General features: G+C 37.1%; 1 protein-coding gene and 1 long non-coding RNA gene across 6 annotated transcripts in view; one reads left to right on the top strand and one right to left on the bottom strand.

Moving 5' to 3' along the window:
* Positions 1 to 4,169, bottom strand: part of LOC105095503 (uncharacterized) — a 79,693-nt gene extending 75,524 nt beyond the window's left edge. Inside the window, exons 1-2 of one of the 2 annotated variants that reach the window (XR_010379190.1) lie at positions 4,107 to 4,144; positions 1,184 to 1,393 (exon numbers count right to left, since the gene is read on the bottom strand). This is a non-coding gene — a long non-coding RNA (uncharacterized LOC105095503). Of the gene's footprint in view, positions 1 to 1,183; positions 1,394 to 4,106 lie in introns of both variants that reach the window. The other variant, XR_010379189.1, reaches the window with a different exon arrangement.
* Positions 4,170 to 4,235: 66 nt separating this feature from the next.
* ARB2A (ARB2 cotranscriptional regulator A) overlaps positions 4,236 to 16,328 on the top strand; it is a 362,845-nt gene continuing 350,752 nt past the window's right edge. For all 4 annotated transcript variants that reach the window (XM_010987660.3, XM_031448348.2, XM_010987659.3 and 1 more), the window contains exon 1: positions 4,236 to 4,384. The gene's annotated coding sequence lies outside the window, so the exon portion shown is untranslated. The remainder of the gene's footprint in view (positions 4,385 to 16,328) is intronic.

Genomic DNA, 16,328 nt, shown 5'->3' with positions numbered 1-16,328 from the left:
ATAAAAGAAAAATGGGCAGAAGACCTAAATAGATATTTCTCCAAAGAAGACACACAGATGGCCAACAGGCATATGAAAAGACGCTCAACATGGCTAATTATTAGAGAAATGCAAGTCAAAACTAAAATGAGGTATCACCTCACACTAGTTAGAATGGCCATCACCAAAGTCTACAAATAATAAATGCTAGAGAGGGTATGGAGAAAGGGAACCATCTTACAGTGTTGGTGGGAACGTAAATTGGTGCAGTCACTATGGAATACAGTATGGAGTTTCCTTAAAAAACTAAAAATACATTTAATATAAGATCCAGCAGTCCCATTCCTGGGCACGTATCTATAAAGCTCAAATTTGAAAGGACATATGCAGTCATGCACCCCACTGTTCACAGTGACAGTATTTAAATAGCCAAGACACGGAAACAACCTAAATGCCCATTGACAGAAGAATGAACAAAGAATATGTGATTGATACACACACACACTCTGAAATATTACTCAGCCACAAAAATGAATGAAATTCTGTCATTTGTAGCAACATGGATGAACCTAGAGATTATCATATGAAGTGAAGTATGTCAGACTGAGAAAGACAAATGTAAAATTTCACTTAAACGTGGAATCTAAAAAATAGTACAAACAAACACATTTACAAAACAGAAACAGACTCAGAGATTGAAAACAAACTTATGGTTACCAAAAGGGCAGGGGGTAGGGGAAAGAAAAATGAGGATTATGGGATTAACAGAGGCATACTACCATATTTAAAATAGAGAACAAGGATTCACTGTATAGCACAGGGAATTACAGTCAACACCTGTAATAAAGTGTAATGGAAAAGAACTGTAAAAAGAATATATATATATATAATATATATATCCAAATCACTTTGCTGTCACCTGAAACTAACACAGTATTTTAAATCAATTATATTTCAATTAAAAAAACAGCAAGTTCAGTATAATCCAAAACATTTAAATACTAAAAAAGATGCAATCAGAAGTAAAGAATTAAACAACTGGAATTTAAAAAACATTAGAAGGAATGAATAACAGATACAGAAGAATGTATAAGTGATCTGGAAAACAGAATAATGGAAATCATCTAATCAGAAGAGCAAAAAGAAAAAGAAATTTAAAAAATGAAAACATTTTAAGAGATCTCTGGGATTACATTGAACGTACCAACATTCGAATTTTAGCGATCCGAGGAGGAGGAGGAGAGAGAGAAGGGGGTCGAAAATGTATTTGAGGAAATTATGGCTGAAAACTTTCCAAAACTGAAGAAGGCATAAGATATCCAGGTAGAGGAAGCACAGAAGGTCTCAAACTACTTCTCTGTCTCTTCAATTTGGGGGCAGCAGTTTTCCCTGTGACTTCAGTACTCTGAAGGATCTAAGAAGAGATGTTGATTTTTAGTTTGTTCAGCATTTTTCCTTGTTGTGAAGATAAAAATGGCTCATTTCCAAGGTCCAAACTCTTTACATATTGAACTGGAAAGCTCTAAATCACTTAAAACAGTCCTCTTTCCCAGCAGAGTCCTGACCCAAAAACATGGCTAGAAGGAAGCGGGTATGGTCTGTTTTGCCTTTGTTTCTCTACCTTTTACTTCTCTCTATCCCACACTTAATTCTGTTACTTCAAGGTCCTTCAATGTCAGCTCAGGAGTGGGAAGAAAAGGCTATTTTTCTTGTAAAAATAGTGATTGTAAATTGTGATTGTGGTCCCCTTGGTAACAAACGCCCAGCTGTTGGTGCTTTCTGTCATCAGGTATTTTCTATATTTTTGTTTTGGAGGTTCACCCAATTTCAGGAACTCCAACATTGCCATTCCCTGATACATGGGACAAATGCTCTAGCCAGCACCTCAAAATTCCCATATGGTTCCTCTTCTGGTGGCTTACTTCACACAACCTCATTCTGTTGATTGGTTTGCTTCTCCTTTCTTTCTACGGGAGTTGCTTCTCTTCTTTTCCAAAACAATTCTACCCTAGTGTTTGTTTCTCTCAAACAAGATACACTGAAGTCCTATGCCCAGTGCCTCAGAAGGTGACTTTATTTGGAAATAAGGTCATTAGACAGGTAATCAAGTTAAATGAGGTCACTGGGATGGGCTCTAATTCAATATGTCTCATGTTCCCATAAAAAGAGGAAATTTGGACAGAGATAGCACACACAGAGAATGCTATGTGAAGATAAAGGCAGAGATTGGAGTGATGCATCTATAAGCCAAGGGGCACCAAAGATTGTCGGCAAACCCCCAGAAGCTAGGAGAGAGGCATGGAACAAATTCTCCCCCACAGCCCTCAGAAAGAACCAACCTTACCTACACTTTGACCTTGGACTTCTAACCTCCAGAACTGTGGGACAATAAATTTCTGTTGTCTAAGCCACCTAATTTCAGGTACTTTGTTACAGCACTCCTAGAAAACTAATACACCCAGCCATGTACCCACATCTACTAGCTGCTGGGAAAATGTGACAATTATTATCTCTTTACTCTGTCACTGCAGGAACCCTCAGTCAGTCTCTTGCCTTTAAATATTTTCAAGCAAGAGCTGGTAAATCATCTTTAAGATTGCCATTTCCCAAAGTCCAAGATTATTGGCCAAATTCCCATCCCTATTTCTAAAATATCTCTTATCACCTGCTTCCTCAAAGGCAACATAGGATGGCCCAGGACCAGATCATTCAGACTCTTATGGGTTTATGAAGAAAACAATTTTGGATTTTATTCCATTTGGATAGGGAAACTCTTAAAAGTTTTGATAAGGAACGTAACAAATTCTGATTTGCATTTCAAAAGAATTTCTACAGCTTCCAATTAGAGACTAGAGTGTAGAGAGGTAAGAACAGAAGCATGCGGAACAATTAAAAGACAATTAGAGCACCAAGTGAGAACTAGAGTATAGCTGCAGAGATGGTGAGAATTGGTTAGATTAGGATACCTTTTGAAAAGAGTGCCAATAGATTTTGCTGAGGGACTGAATGTGAAACATGAGAGAAGAATCAAAGTATGACCTGAACAATTGTAAGAATCAATGTGCCATTTATTGAGATGTAACAATATGCAACAGGAATGGGTGAACAGGTTCTGGAGATACAAAATATAGTTTGGAATGCATGTTGAACATCCTAATAGATATGCTGAATAAAAGTTATATATGTTAGTATAGAAATCAAAGAAATCGTAACTGGGAATGGATATTTGGAAGCCATCATCATAGCAATGCGGTATAAAAGACAATGAAGGGAATTAATGAGATCACCTGGAGAATGAAGGTGGCTAAAAGGGGAAAGAGATCTGGGGCACACGAAAATTAAGAAATGAGGAAGATCCGGCAAAGGAGAATCAAAAAAGCCCTGTGAATTCACAAAAGTCAAATGAAGAAAGTGTTTCAAGTTTCAAGAAAGAGTTTGTCGTTAACTGTGTCAAATGCTGCTGAATGCTTAAACAAAATGAAGACTAAGAGTTGCCTCTTGGATTTATCAGGATTGTTTAAATGCCCTGGTATCTACAAACTCCCCTTTCATTCTAACATATAAATTACCTAAGAGGCCTCACATTCAAGTGTGCATAAGAATTACAGATCTAGAGTTTATGCTTAACATATGCATTCTGTACTTAGGGAATTTTCATGGGTGACTTTTACTATCAGGGATTTTGCCATAAAAGCTGAGTTTAGAACAAAAATTATCATCACCTGCCAACCCCCTGTTAGGGAATGGGACCATAGCTTTCCACAGCTGTTTCCAATTTATCCTACTAGTACTGAGGAAAAAGAGCAGTGTTGGGGAGTTTATACTTAACTACCTATTTTATGTAAGTCATAATTCAGAGGCAAATTTAATTTTCTAAATCTAGATTTTCCTACCTCCTGTCTTTTCTGAGTTGAATAGACCAAGTGATGCAGGATGGGCCGTGAGTGGGAGAGTGGGCAATTAGCTGCAACTACACTCCCGCAAATGTTTTTTAAATTTTTGGAGAACAAGGCTTCACACAGGCCCCGCGCTCTAAGGCTACTCAGGAAGGGGTGTCCCTCACTTCCGATTATAGGGCGACGCAAAGCCGAGGAGAGTCCGTAGGGAAAGTACAAGACAACTCTTACCTCCCACCGGCCTCTCTCTCCCAGCCCGCCTACCGCCACAGGAACCAGCCCAGCGACCACGCCCCGCCTATTTCCGGATTGTCGTGGCCGCCGCCGTCGCGTGCGCAATGACGTTTCAGTCTCCTGCGGACCCCGGAAGTGCAACTCGAACTTGGTCAGGGCGCGGATCCCGAGAGGGAAAGTCATAACAACCGCACGAGGGAGTTCGACAGAAGAACTGGAAGGCCACGCCTCTCCCCGCCTCCCCCCGCAGCCCTGTAGCTGGGGGCAGAGCTCAGGTAGGACCCGCGTTTGGCGGGGTCAGGCCCAGGCCGATATTAGAGGAGGGGGCTGGCCTGGTTCGTCTCGGGCGGGGGTCGCTGGCGCGGAGGCTAGGGGCTGCCCCGAACCACGCTGCGTGTCTTGCGGACACCTGTACTCTGTGTCTGGGACCCCGCTGATGGGCAGCTTCCGCTTGCCATTGCCACTTACCAGGCGGGGCAGGACACATGTGTTCCCAGGATGAGTCTCCTTACACTTGGACGTATGGGGTTCTGGCAGCATAGAGATTGTAGCTCAACGGGCCTTCCTACGCTTTTTCAGGAGGGGAGGTATTGAGGTTCAATGGTTAAAGATTTTTTCTACAGAAATTATTATCACCTGCCAAAGCTTTACCAGAAACCGTTCACTGCAGACAGAAGATTAGAGTGCATTTGTAAAATGCTCTCAAAACTTGTAACATGCATGAGCGCTGGTGAGACATTTCACTGGGATGAACTCTTAATTGAATACTTTGGACTTCGAACTAAAGTTAGGTGTATTTTGGAAGCAGTCTTCTCCCTCATCCAGAGATTTAACATATTCTTCCACTGCTCCAGAGTGTCTGGTAACTTAGTTTTTGGCTATATTTATTGACAAGCAGTATTGTTGCATTGATCTATTTCCCCAAATCATCTGAAAAGTTGCAGGGGGAAAATCCTATGGTTTTCAGGCTGGTGAATGCCTTGTACTGTTTATCAAAATAAAGTGCAATGTGATGCAATGTATGTTATCTTTTTGTCTTAAAGCAGTATTAGAGGTATATTCTTCGTGTTTAATTTTTATCCCTCATTGTGAGGGACAGATATACTGTTTTCATTTAGTGTATTCAGAAAAATAAGTCAGAGAGCACTTTTTTGACATACTGCTACCAGGCTTCTGTCTTTTTAACTAGGTGTTCCTTCCACTTACTAGTGAAGTCTAAACCAGGGATGCTCTGGATGGCTTTGAGGCAGTGGCTGCTGCAATGCTGGTATAAGGTAGAATAGTACTAACGCCAGGAGAGCCGTATGGCCTATGAAGCTATGAACATGCATCTTTTCAATCAAATAACAGATATTTACTGGCCTCCTTCATCGTGCCAAGTAGCGTTCTAGGTGCTGGGCTTAGAATAGTGAACAAAATATGTAGTCTTTGTATTCCCTGGAATTTACCTTGTAGTAAACAGAGAAGGGCAATTAGCAATATATCGAGTAGTGATAACAGCTATGAAGAAAAAGAAAATACATTGAGGGGAGAGGGAATTATGCAGATTGCTATCAAGGGTGGTCAAGATCAGCCTTTCTCATAAGAGAACTTTTGAGTAGAAATCTGAATGAAATGAGAGAGTGAGCCCTGCTGGTATATGGGGACCAGTGTTTTAGGCTACAAAGAAGGCCCTGAGGCATGACTATGTTTGGTATATCTTGGAATAGCAGTGGTATAGGCTTGGAGGTATCAGAGTTTAAAAATCTCAGGACTATTTATTCAGCGATTTGTGTGTGCATCAGAGATTTTGTTTATTGACAGTCTATTTCTCTCAGCTTTCCCAGCCAGACCTCTTTGAGGAGAATCTGTTGTCTTCAGATATGTAGAAATGTTACCACGCTTTTCATTAGCGCTAACAAAATTAAGCACTATTTACTCAGTTATACGTAACTTGTGCTGTCTGTTTTAGGGTCAGATTGGGTTTATACAGTGGCCATGGATAACTAAGTAACAAGTGAAATAAACTAACTTATGTCAACTTTACTTTTCATTCTCTTTTTTAAATTGTGGTAAAGTATACATAACATAAAAGTAATCGCTTTAACCATTTTTAAGTGTAAACAGTGGCATTAAGTATATTCATATTGTTTGCAATCATCACTACTGTCTATCTCCAGAACTTTTCATCTTCCCCGGCAGAAACTCCGTACCCGTTAACTCCTCATTCCTCCCTCTCCTCAGCCCCAGGCAACCACTAGTCCACTTTCTGTCTTTATGAATTTTCTATCTCTGCTCTAAACACTTCGTATAAGTGGAATCATAAAACATTTGTCCTTTTGTGACTGACTTATTTTGCCCAGCATAATGTCTTCAAGGTTCATCTCTGTTGTAGCATGTGTTTTTCTTTTAAGACTATACCCAGAAGTGGAAGTACTGAATCATGTGTTGATTCTATGTTTAATTTTTTAGGGATTGCTTTACTGTTTTCCACAATGACTACACTATTTTACATTCGTAACACCAATACACAGAGGTTCTATTTTCTCCACATTCTCACCAGCACTTCCCCACATCCTCACCAAACACATTTTCTCTCTCTCTTTTTTTTTTTTTAATAATGGCTATCCTAATGGATATGAAGTAGCATCTCAATGGTTTTTATTTCCTAATTATTGGTGATGTTAAGCATCTTTTTATATGCTTTTTAGCTATATATACATCTTTGGAGCACTATTCATTTATTTTAAGGTCTTATTTTAATAGAAATTTTTGCAGGTTTTTGAGGTTAAATTTAAAAAAATTATTGAAGTGTTGATTTACAATGTTAGTTTCAGGTGTACAGCAAAGTGATTTAGTTATACATATACATACATATATATTTTTCTTTTCAGATTATTTTCCATTATATGTTATTACAAGAAATTAAATATAGTTCCCTGTGCTATGCTGTAGGTCCTTGTTTGTTTCATATATGGTAATGTGTGTCTGTTAATCCCCAATCCCTAATTTCTCCCTCCCTGCCCTTTCCCTTTTGGTAACTATGGTTTGTTTTTTATGTCTTTGAGTCTGTTTTTGGTTTGTAAATATAATTTGTATCTTTTTTTTTTAGATTCGACATAAGTGATATCATACGATATTTGTCTTTCTCTGACTTACTTCACTTAATATGATAATCTCTAGGTCCATCCATGTTGCCGCAAATGGCATTATTTTTTCTTTTTTATGGCTGAGTAGTATTCTTGTGTGTGTGTGTGTGTGTGTGTGTGTGTGTGTGTGTGTGTGTGTATGCATGCCACAACTTTATCCAGTTGTCTTTTAATGGACATTTAGGTTATTTCTATGTCTTGATTATTGTAAATAGTGCTGCTATGAACATTGAGGTGCAGGTGTCTTTTTGAATTATAGTTTTCTCCGGATATATGCCTGGAAGTAGGATTGCTGGATCATATGGTAACTCTATTTTTAGTTTTTTAAGGAACCTCCATACTGTTTTCCATAATGGCTGGACCTAACTACATTCCCACCAGCAGTGAAGGAGGGTTCTGTTTTCTCCACACCCCCTCCAGTATTTATCGTTTGTGGACTTTTGAATGATGGCCTTTCTGACTGGTGTGAGGTGATACTTCATTGTAGTTTTGATTTTCTTTTCTCTAATAAGTAGCAATATTGAGCTTCTTTTCGTGTGCCTGTTGGCTATCGGGATGTCTTTGGAGAAATGTCTGTTTAGGTCTTCTGCCCATTTTTTGATTGAATTGTTTGTTTTTTTGATAATAAGGTGTATAAGCTGTTTGTATATTTTGGAAATTAGTCCCTTGTCAGTCGTGTCATTTGCAAGTATTTTCTCCCATTCTGTAGGTTGTCTTTTTATTTCATTTATGGTTTCCTTTGATGTGCAAAACCTTTTAAGTTTAATTTGGTTTGGGGTAAATTTTTTAAGGATTAAGAAGGCAGACACCTTGTCTTCTGTTAGTTTCTTAAATCTGGAATACTGTAATTGTAAAACCTTCAGTTGTCTGTAGACCAAGTACATGCTGTAACTCCAAACTTAGAAGTAAAGACCAGTAAAGCATCTTTTGTAACAATGAATGAGCCTTTTAGTATCAGACTTTGATGAAAACAGTTCTGAAAAGCTGAAAATCATCCTTACCTGCTTGACTTTTTTCCTCTTGTTTAGAAGGAAAGGAGTGTATTGATTAGCCAAAATAGCACTGTGACTGTGAAGTGGATCTCTTTTGTCTGGTAGCCGAGAAGTTGCAGTAAACAGAAGAGATAAAAATGATGAAGAAATAGAAAAAGAAGTGTTGGATAGCAGTATAGCAATTGGATGTGGCCAGATGGAGAATGGCAAAGGAGATCAGTAACAGTAATGGACCGTATGCACTAGAGCTGACAGCAGAGGAGAGGCGACCTGGCAACAAAATGACAAAGTAATATAGCTTTACAGATTGGAAGGGGATGGGAGATAGGGTGAAAATGCAGATCACTGGCTACATCTCAGCATGTGGCTCTGAAGTCAGTCACTTGGCCTTAAGTAATTCAGTAAGGCCTACTGTATACCAAGTAGCATATGTCAGTTCATCTGGTTCAACAGTTAGTGTTTGGAGGATGTGCAGTGTATGCAGTCCTCCGGGAGTAAGCTAAGTTGTTCATACTATGTATCACATCATTTCCATCCATAGAGTAATGAGGTTTTATTGAGTAATTTAATGAGTAATTGTGTAATTTAATAATGTTCAGCATTGCTAAGAAAATTTTTTTAGATTATCTGTTTAGGAAGAGAAGGAATTTTTTAATTCAGAATGGCTAATGATGCACTAGCTCAAGGCAATACATCTTTTTTAAAAACTGTTGAATGTTTTGTACACTACTGTTTATTAAATATTCTTTGGGTACTTCATTTAGCTAACTATTTCAGTTATAGAGCTTATTTAAGTTGTGTACTTTGCTTTAATATAAAGTAATGAGTGAAAAATGGTGCCACAATTTTGCCACTCTTTGGCAAATTGAAATGGATTAATTTCCTACAGATGAGGTAGCAGACGACTGACTTGCTCAAGGTTTTACAGCTAAGTTAAAGACAATTTAGGAATAACAGTGCCATACTGCTTTCACTGATATTGTATTGTTGTCTCTTTTTTTGAGAGTGGTTTATTTTGCAATATAGATACTGCAGTCTAAAAAACTGAAATAATTTTTGCTGTAGAGAAAAATATCACTGTGAAGACAGATCATTGAAGCAAAGCATATATTGTATGTTTCCATTTCTTTATAGCAGGTTGGATGTTTATTTTAAGTATAGTCTAGGTTGATAGTGTGCTTAGGGTTGATTTGCTCAGAGGTTAGAAAGGTGCTAATGAAACTCAGATTGTAGATTTGGGCCTTGTAGGGCCCTTTATTAGCTAATTATGGGGATGATAACAGCTAATACCCAACAGCGTAGCTGCTAATGGCTGTGGGATATGGCTAGTATTCCTATCCCCCTGCTAACCACATAGGCATCATTTGTGACTCGGTATAAGAAAGCAGCAGGAAGGATACTATATGCGGCTCAAGAGGCACAGTACCTCTATTTAAAAAACAATTCAGTGTTAACATGCAAGGCAATGAAAGAATGTGATACCCTTTTCATCTACAAAGCATAGCTTAGTTTTGTGTGCCTTGTTTAAAACATGGAGCAAGGTAGAATTGTGGTATAACTCAAGGTGAAGCACCTATCAATTAATCAGACTTCTCAATTTTTAAAACTGCTTCACTGTCCATGACTTCACAGGGAGAGACCATCAGAAGCTCCATGTTAGGTACTCTCCTGAACTCTGTCCTATATGCTTTTTCCCTTCCCTGACATTAATCTGAATTAATTTCCGCGTGATAAACCATAACCATGCGTATAACGGTTTTCAGTGAGTTTTTTGGGTCTTTCTAGTGGATTATCAAACCTGAAGAGGCTTGTGAATCCTCTGAACTTGTAATTGGTGTTAAAAGTGGAGGTAATCTGTGTGGACTGTGCCATCTAACTCCGTAGTTGTTCAAAACCTTTCACATCTCCTTTCTCTGCTTCTTCCTTCCTCTGATTAGGGGCAAAAGTGGCTTTAGCTTTTGAAGGCAGGACCAAATGAATGGATGATGTTGAAGTAACCTATCTTCTAAGATTGAGGCTACTTGGAAGAGTATCAAGAATATTATAACACAAGTGTCTCCAAAAGTGATGCTATCCCATGATACTTTCTAATGGCTATGAACCCAGTTGCATTCTCCTAAAATTCTTATGTTGAAGCTCTAACTCCCAGAAAGTGATTAAGGTTAAATGAGGTCATGTGGGTGGGACACTGATCTGATAGGATTAGTGTCTTTATAAGAGACACCAGAGATCTCACTTTCTACCTTGTGAGGACACAGCAACGAGCTGGCTATCTAAAAGCCAGAAAGAAAATTCTCACCAAAACCCAACGCAGCCATACGTTGATCTGGAACTTCTAGCCTCCACAGCTGTGAGAAAATAAAATTCTATTGTTTGATATACTCAGTATTTTATTATGGCAGCCTGAGCAGACTAGTATACCAGTTCATGGCTGATCTTTTATTTTTCTTAATTAGTGATTAAATTTCATGTGCTCTGGTGGAGGAATGTTGAGTTCAATGAGCTGAGTTTCTCTTCAACCCACTTTATAGTTGAATCATCTGATATTGTTAAAAAAAACTTGAAAAAAGAAGTTGATCAGAAAGGCCTCAATGGAGACTGTTAGAGTACCTGCCATCTAAAGTGACTGAGCAAAAAAAGTTGGTGTGTGAAAGTAGAAGAAAGAAAGAAGGAAACACGGGATGAAAAAGTATAGGTGGTAGGAACTTTCCTGTAGGCTGAATTCTAGCCTAAACTTTATACAGGGTAGCTCTAGGCTTGGGTCTAGTATCCAACAAAGTTGGCTTTACTGGAATCCATTTTGAACTTCTTCCTCCAGCTTCAAAGCATTTCTATCTATATCCTGTTCTCTTAGGGTCTTTTCTTACCTTTTTTCTAGGTGACTAATATGATAAAATCAGTTTGTGCTAGTGGATTTCAGAGGTGATTGTGATAAGAGTATTGTTGTTTATAGGTAATAGTTCATTATTTTGAAATAGTGTAAGTGATTATAACGGTGAAAATTTAATCTGCACTAGGATACTGCAAATACTTCTAAGAAACTAGACGATTCCATTTTATCATTGAAAACAAACTATTTAATTAAAACAAGTTTATTTATTCTGAATATTTTTCCTCAGTAAGAAACATGTATAATTATTTTTATCCAAACAAGCATATGTGTTTGTGTTTTTTAACTGTTCCAATTAAAAATGCAAGGTTTCTCTCCCTCTGTCTCTCTCTTTCTGTCTCAGTGAAGAAAGATCAACCTCTAATACTGAAAAAAAAAGAGTTATTTAAACTACCTTTTCTCTATTTTTTAAATCCAAAGACAGTTAAAGAAAGCAGCATTCCTGTTTTGGTAAATCCACAAGTAGCTCCTTTCCCTCATGGAAAATAAATCATTGCTGAATTGGAAAATCAGTAAGCAGTTCATTGATGATGAGAATGAAAGAATGTCAGAGCTGTCCACTAGTTCACTGGGGATTTAAATAATATGTTGTCTTTTGCTGTGTAACAGATTATCTCAAAATTTCACAGTTTAAAATGAAAAACATCTATCATCCCCCATAGTCTCTTAGGGTCAGGAATTTAGGAGCAGCGTAGCTGGGTGGTTCTTGTGAAGGATCTCTCACAAGGTTGGTGTCTAGGTGTCAGCCAGGGCTGCAGTCATCTGTAGTTTGACTGGGTCTGAAGGATTCACTTCCAAGCACACTCAAGTGCCTGTTGGCAGGAAGCTTCACGCATTCATCACATGGGCCTCTGCCTCCATAGGGCTGTTCAGCAACTTGGCTTTCTCAGAGCGAGTGATCTGAGAGAGTGAGAGAGCACTCAAGATGGAAGCCACGATCTTTTATAATCTCAGAAGTGTGATACTGTCGCTTGTCCTGTTTACTGTTGGTCATACAGATCAACTCTGGTATGGCATGGGAGGGGAGTACATGAGGATGTGAAATCCAGGAGGTGGAATGCTGGCTGCTACAGTCTGCCTTCCAGCCTGCAATGGTTCATGTCCTTCATATGTGTGAAGTATACCTACTGCTTCTGAAGGCCCTCAGATGAATCAGTCTATTACTATATCATCTCAGTCCAGAATCTCATCATCTAAGTCAGGTCCAGGTATAGATGGGGTTCCTTGGATGTAGTTCCTTAAGCATAACTCCTTGAGTACACTTCTGTTCCACTCACTTGCCTCTGCTCATCCCCCTCCTCCTCAACACCCAGTCTACAGTGGTGAGACAAGGATAGGATAACTGCTGTAGATGGTCTTGTTCCAAAAGGGGGAAAATGGGAGACACAAAGGTGTCACTGGTTCATAGCAATTCTGAGATGCAGGTTGGCAAATATTGGACACTTCTTGATCAGGTCTCAAGCCTAGCGATATTTATTCATGTTTTCAGCTTTGCCTTCAATACTCTTGGTTTTACCTGTTGCTTTTTTCATGAAATGTTTCAGGTGTTTGTAGGTGAGTAGTTTTCTCAATCTGCTTCCTGCCAGTAAAATTTTAGGGTCCAAAGGCCGTACTTCATTTAGGATATGTCTACTTTTTTAGATATTAAATTAAAAGTTATATTAAAATCTTTTATACATCTTGTGGGTATTCTGTGAATTCTATTGAGCTGCATTTCTTTAGACAAAAGCCATATCTACACGTTTCTTTAAGATAAATCCTTGTGTATTTCAGGCTCCTGCTAAGGCTGAGGGACAATACCCTTAAGCTTTCTAGAAACTTTATTGTTTGAAAGGATCAGTAAGACACACTCTATTCTGTTTACAGAACCTTTTGTCTGACTGATTAGTATTCTAAGGTATCATCTTTAATATTTCTGAATTTTAACAGAAGATTTTCAGTCTTACTTTCAGCATCATCTTTGAATCATGTTTTCCTGGTGGTGCCCTGTATTTGATCTTTGATCAGAAGACATTTTTTAATTTTAGCATCATTTGTCTTCTGGAGAGGATTTTTTGTTTAATAGACTTTATTTTTTAAAACAGTACTGGGTTCACGGGAAAACAGAGCGGAGAATTCAGATTTCCCTCACACCTCATGCCTCTAGACTGACACAGCCTCCCCCATTATCACCATTATGCATCACGAGTGGTACCTTTGTTACAGTCAGTTAAACTACACAGACATATCATTATCACTCAGAGTCTATACTTTACATTAGGATTCCCTCTTGGTGTTGTACATTCAGTGGGTTTGGACAAATATATAATAAGTACCTACCATTACAGTATGAAACAGAATAGTTTCAATGCCCTAAAAAATCTTTGTTATGTCTATTTACACCTCCTTCTTCCCTAACCCCTGGCAACCACTAATCATTTTACTGTCTCCATAGTTTTGGTTTTTCCAGAATATCATATAGTTTGAATTATGCTATATGCAGCCTTTTCAGATTGGCTTCTTTCACTTAGTGATATGTATTTATTTTGCATTTAAAGTTCCCCCCCATCTTTTCATGGCTTGATGTTGATAGCTTTTTCTTAAGTGCTGAATAATATTCTGTTGTATGGATTACCACAATTGATTTATTCATTCACCTATTGAAGGACATCTTGGTTGTTTCTAAGTTTGGCAATACTGACTGAAGCTGCTCTTAACATCTGTACACATGGTTTTGTATGGGCACATGTTTTCAACTAATTTGGGTAAACACCAAGGAGCATAATTCCTGGATTGTATGGTGAGAATATGTTTAATTTTGTAAGAAACTGACAAATTGTCTTCCAACATGACTGTACCATTTTGAATTCTCACCAACAATGAATGAGAGGTCCTGTTGTTCCATATCCTTGGCAACATTTGGTGTTGTCAGTGTTTAGGATTTTAGCCGCTTTAATAGGTATGTAGTGGTATCCTATTGTTTTAATTTGTAATTCCCTAATGATATATGATGTTGAACATCTTTCATAAGTTTATTTTCCATCTGTATATCTTCTTTGATGAGGTGTCTGTTCAAGTCTTTTGCCTATTTTTCAACTGAATTTTCTTACTGTTGAGTTTTAAGAGTTCTTTATGTATTTTGGATAAGATACCTTTATTAGATATCTTTTGAAAATATTTTCTCTCAGTCTGTGGCTTATCTTTTCATTCTCTTGACAGTATCTTTTGCAGAGCAAGTCTTGGCTCCTTTTTGTTTAACAGTTCTTTTTTTTTTTTTTAATTATTTTATCTCTCGCTTTTCACATATTACTGTAAGTAGCAAAAAGAACCAGGTGGCACATTCAACACTCTAGTTGGAAATCGCCTTGTTAAATTGGCTGCTTCAGTAAGTCCATGTATTAAGAAAGTGTATGACTGCTTGTATTTAGAGCTTATTTTCTGGTGTACAGTCTTATGAATTCCTTAATAGCAGTTACAGTTACATTTAAGGCTAAATACTGGTGATATGTAGGTTATTTTTATATTTGTGTGTATTTGCTAATTTCTTCTGGAATAAATAATAAGGCTGGGCTAAAATGTAAAATAATCCCTCCTCAGGTAGTAGTTTACATATTTCTCGTATTTTTTCTACCCACAGAATATATCATTCTCCATGGAATGAGTAATACCATACATGTAAATATTTTAAGAAAATAGAATAAATCATGCCAATTACTATATATTTTAACATTTAAAAAGTTTCCTCATTTTTATCTGTTATAATTTTATTAAGGTATAATTGAAGTACAGTAAATTGTACATATTCAAAGTTTATTTTGGTATGTTTTAATATACATCCATGAAACTCTCATCACAATCAAGATAAGGACTATTTCTGTCCCCACCAGTGTTTTCTCCTGCCATTTTCCACTGGTCATTGGTATGTCTTCTCTGGAGAGGTAACTGTTTACATCTTTTGCTTACTTTTACATTTGGTTGTCTTACTATTGACTTGTAGGAGTTTTAAAAATATAATCTGGATACAAGTCTTATTTTCTTTGTTGTGTCTTCCAAATATTTTCTCCAGTCTCTGGCTTCTTTTTCATCTTCTTCTTCCTGTTACTTTTTGAAGAGCAAATGTTTTAAATTTTAATGAGGCACAACTTAGCAATTTTTTTCTTTTATGATTCATGGGGTTTTTTGGTAAGTTCTGAGAACACTTTGTTACTTTAAAGTTCCAAAGATTTTCTCCTGTGTTTTCTTCTAAACTTTTATAGTTTTAGGTATTATACTCATATCTCTGATCTGTTTTGAGTCAGTTTTTATGTTTAAGTTGAGAGTTTTTATCTTTTTCCAAACAGATAATTCAGTTGAATCAACACCATTTATTGAAGACTTTCATTCTGATGAATTGTCTTGCACCTTTGTTGAAAATCAGTTGAATTTATATGTGTTGGTTTATTTTTAGACTCTCTGTCTCATTAATGTATATGTCTCTATATTAATACCAAACTGTTTTGATTACTATAGCTTTATGTTAAGTCTTGAAGTTAGGTAAGGTATATCTTCTACTTTGTCTTGCTATGAACTTACTTTGGTTATTCTAGGTCTTCTTCATTTCTCTATGAATTTTAGAATTAGCTTGCAAAATAGCCTGTTGTGATTCTAATTGGGATTGTGTTGAATCTGTAAATTAATTTTGGAAAAAAATGCCATTATAAAAATACTGAGTTCTCTAATCCATGAAAATGGTATTTCTTTCCATTTGTTTAGGTCTTCAATTTTTCTTAACAAGGTAGTTTTTAGTATTACTGTCTTGGATAGATTTTATTAGATTTACTTTTAGGTATTTCATGATTTTTAGCAAGACTGAAATAACAAATTTTCTGATTGTTCTTCATATTTATATATATATATGTTTATATAAATAACATTGATTTTTATATAATAATCTTGTATTTTCTCACCTTGTTAAATTCATTTATTAGCAATAGTAGTTGTTTTGCAGTTTCTCTAGGATTTTCTATGTAACAGTCACATAGAATACAATCAGGGGTAATCAAGGATGGTTTTACTCCTTCCATCTCTACCCTTTTTTTTTCATGGCCATGTGTATTGACTTAAGCATCATGTTTAGGGCAGGGAGGTTACCAATGTGTCCAAAGTTCACTTTGTAATAGACTTATAAACAAACCCAATCAAATACTACATTTTATTTACCTTATCTGCATTTACTTATCTCAGTTCACTT

This window comes from Camelus dromedarius, chromosome 3 (genome assembly GCF_036321535.1).
Source record: "Camelus dromedarius isolate mCamDro1 chromosome 3, mCamDro1.pat, whole genome shotgun sequence".
In the NCBI taxonomy this organism is placed as follows: Eukaryota; Metazoa; Chordata; class Mammalia; order Artiodactyla; family Camelidae; genus Camelus; species Camelus dromedarius.
Note: the sequence above shows the minus strand (reverse complement) of the source record. Positions and strands in the feature narration are given on the sequence as shown.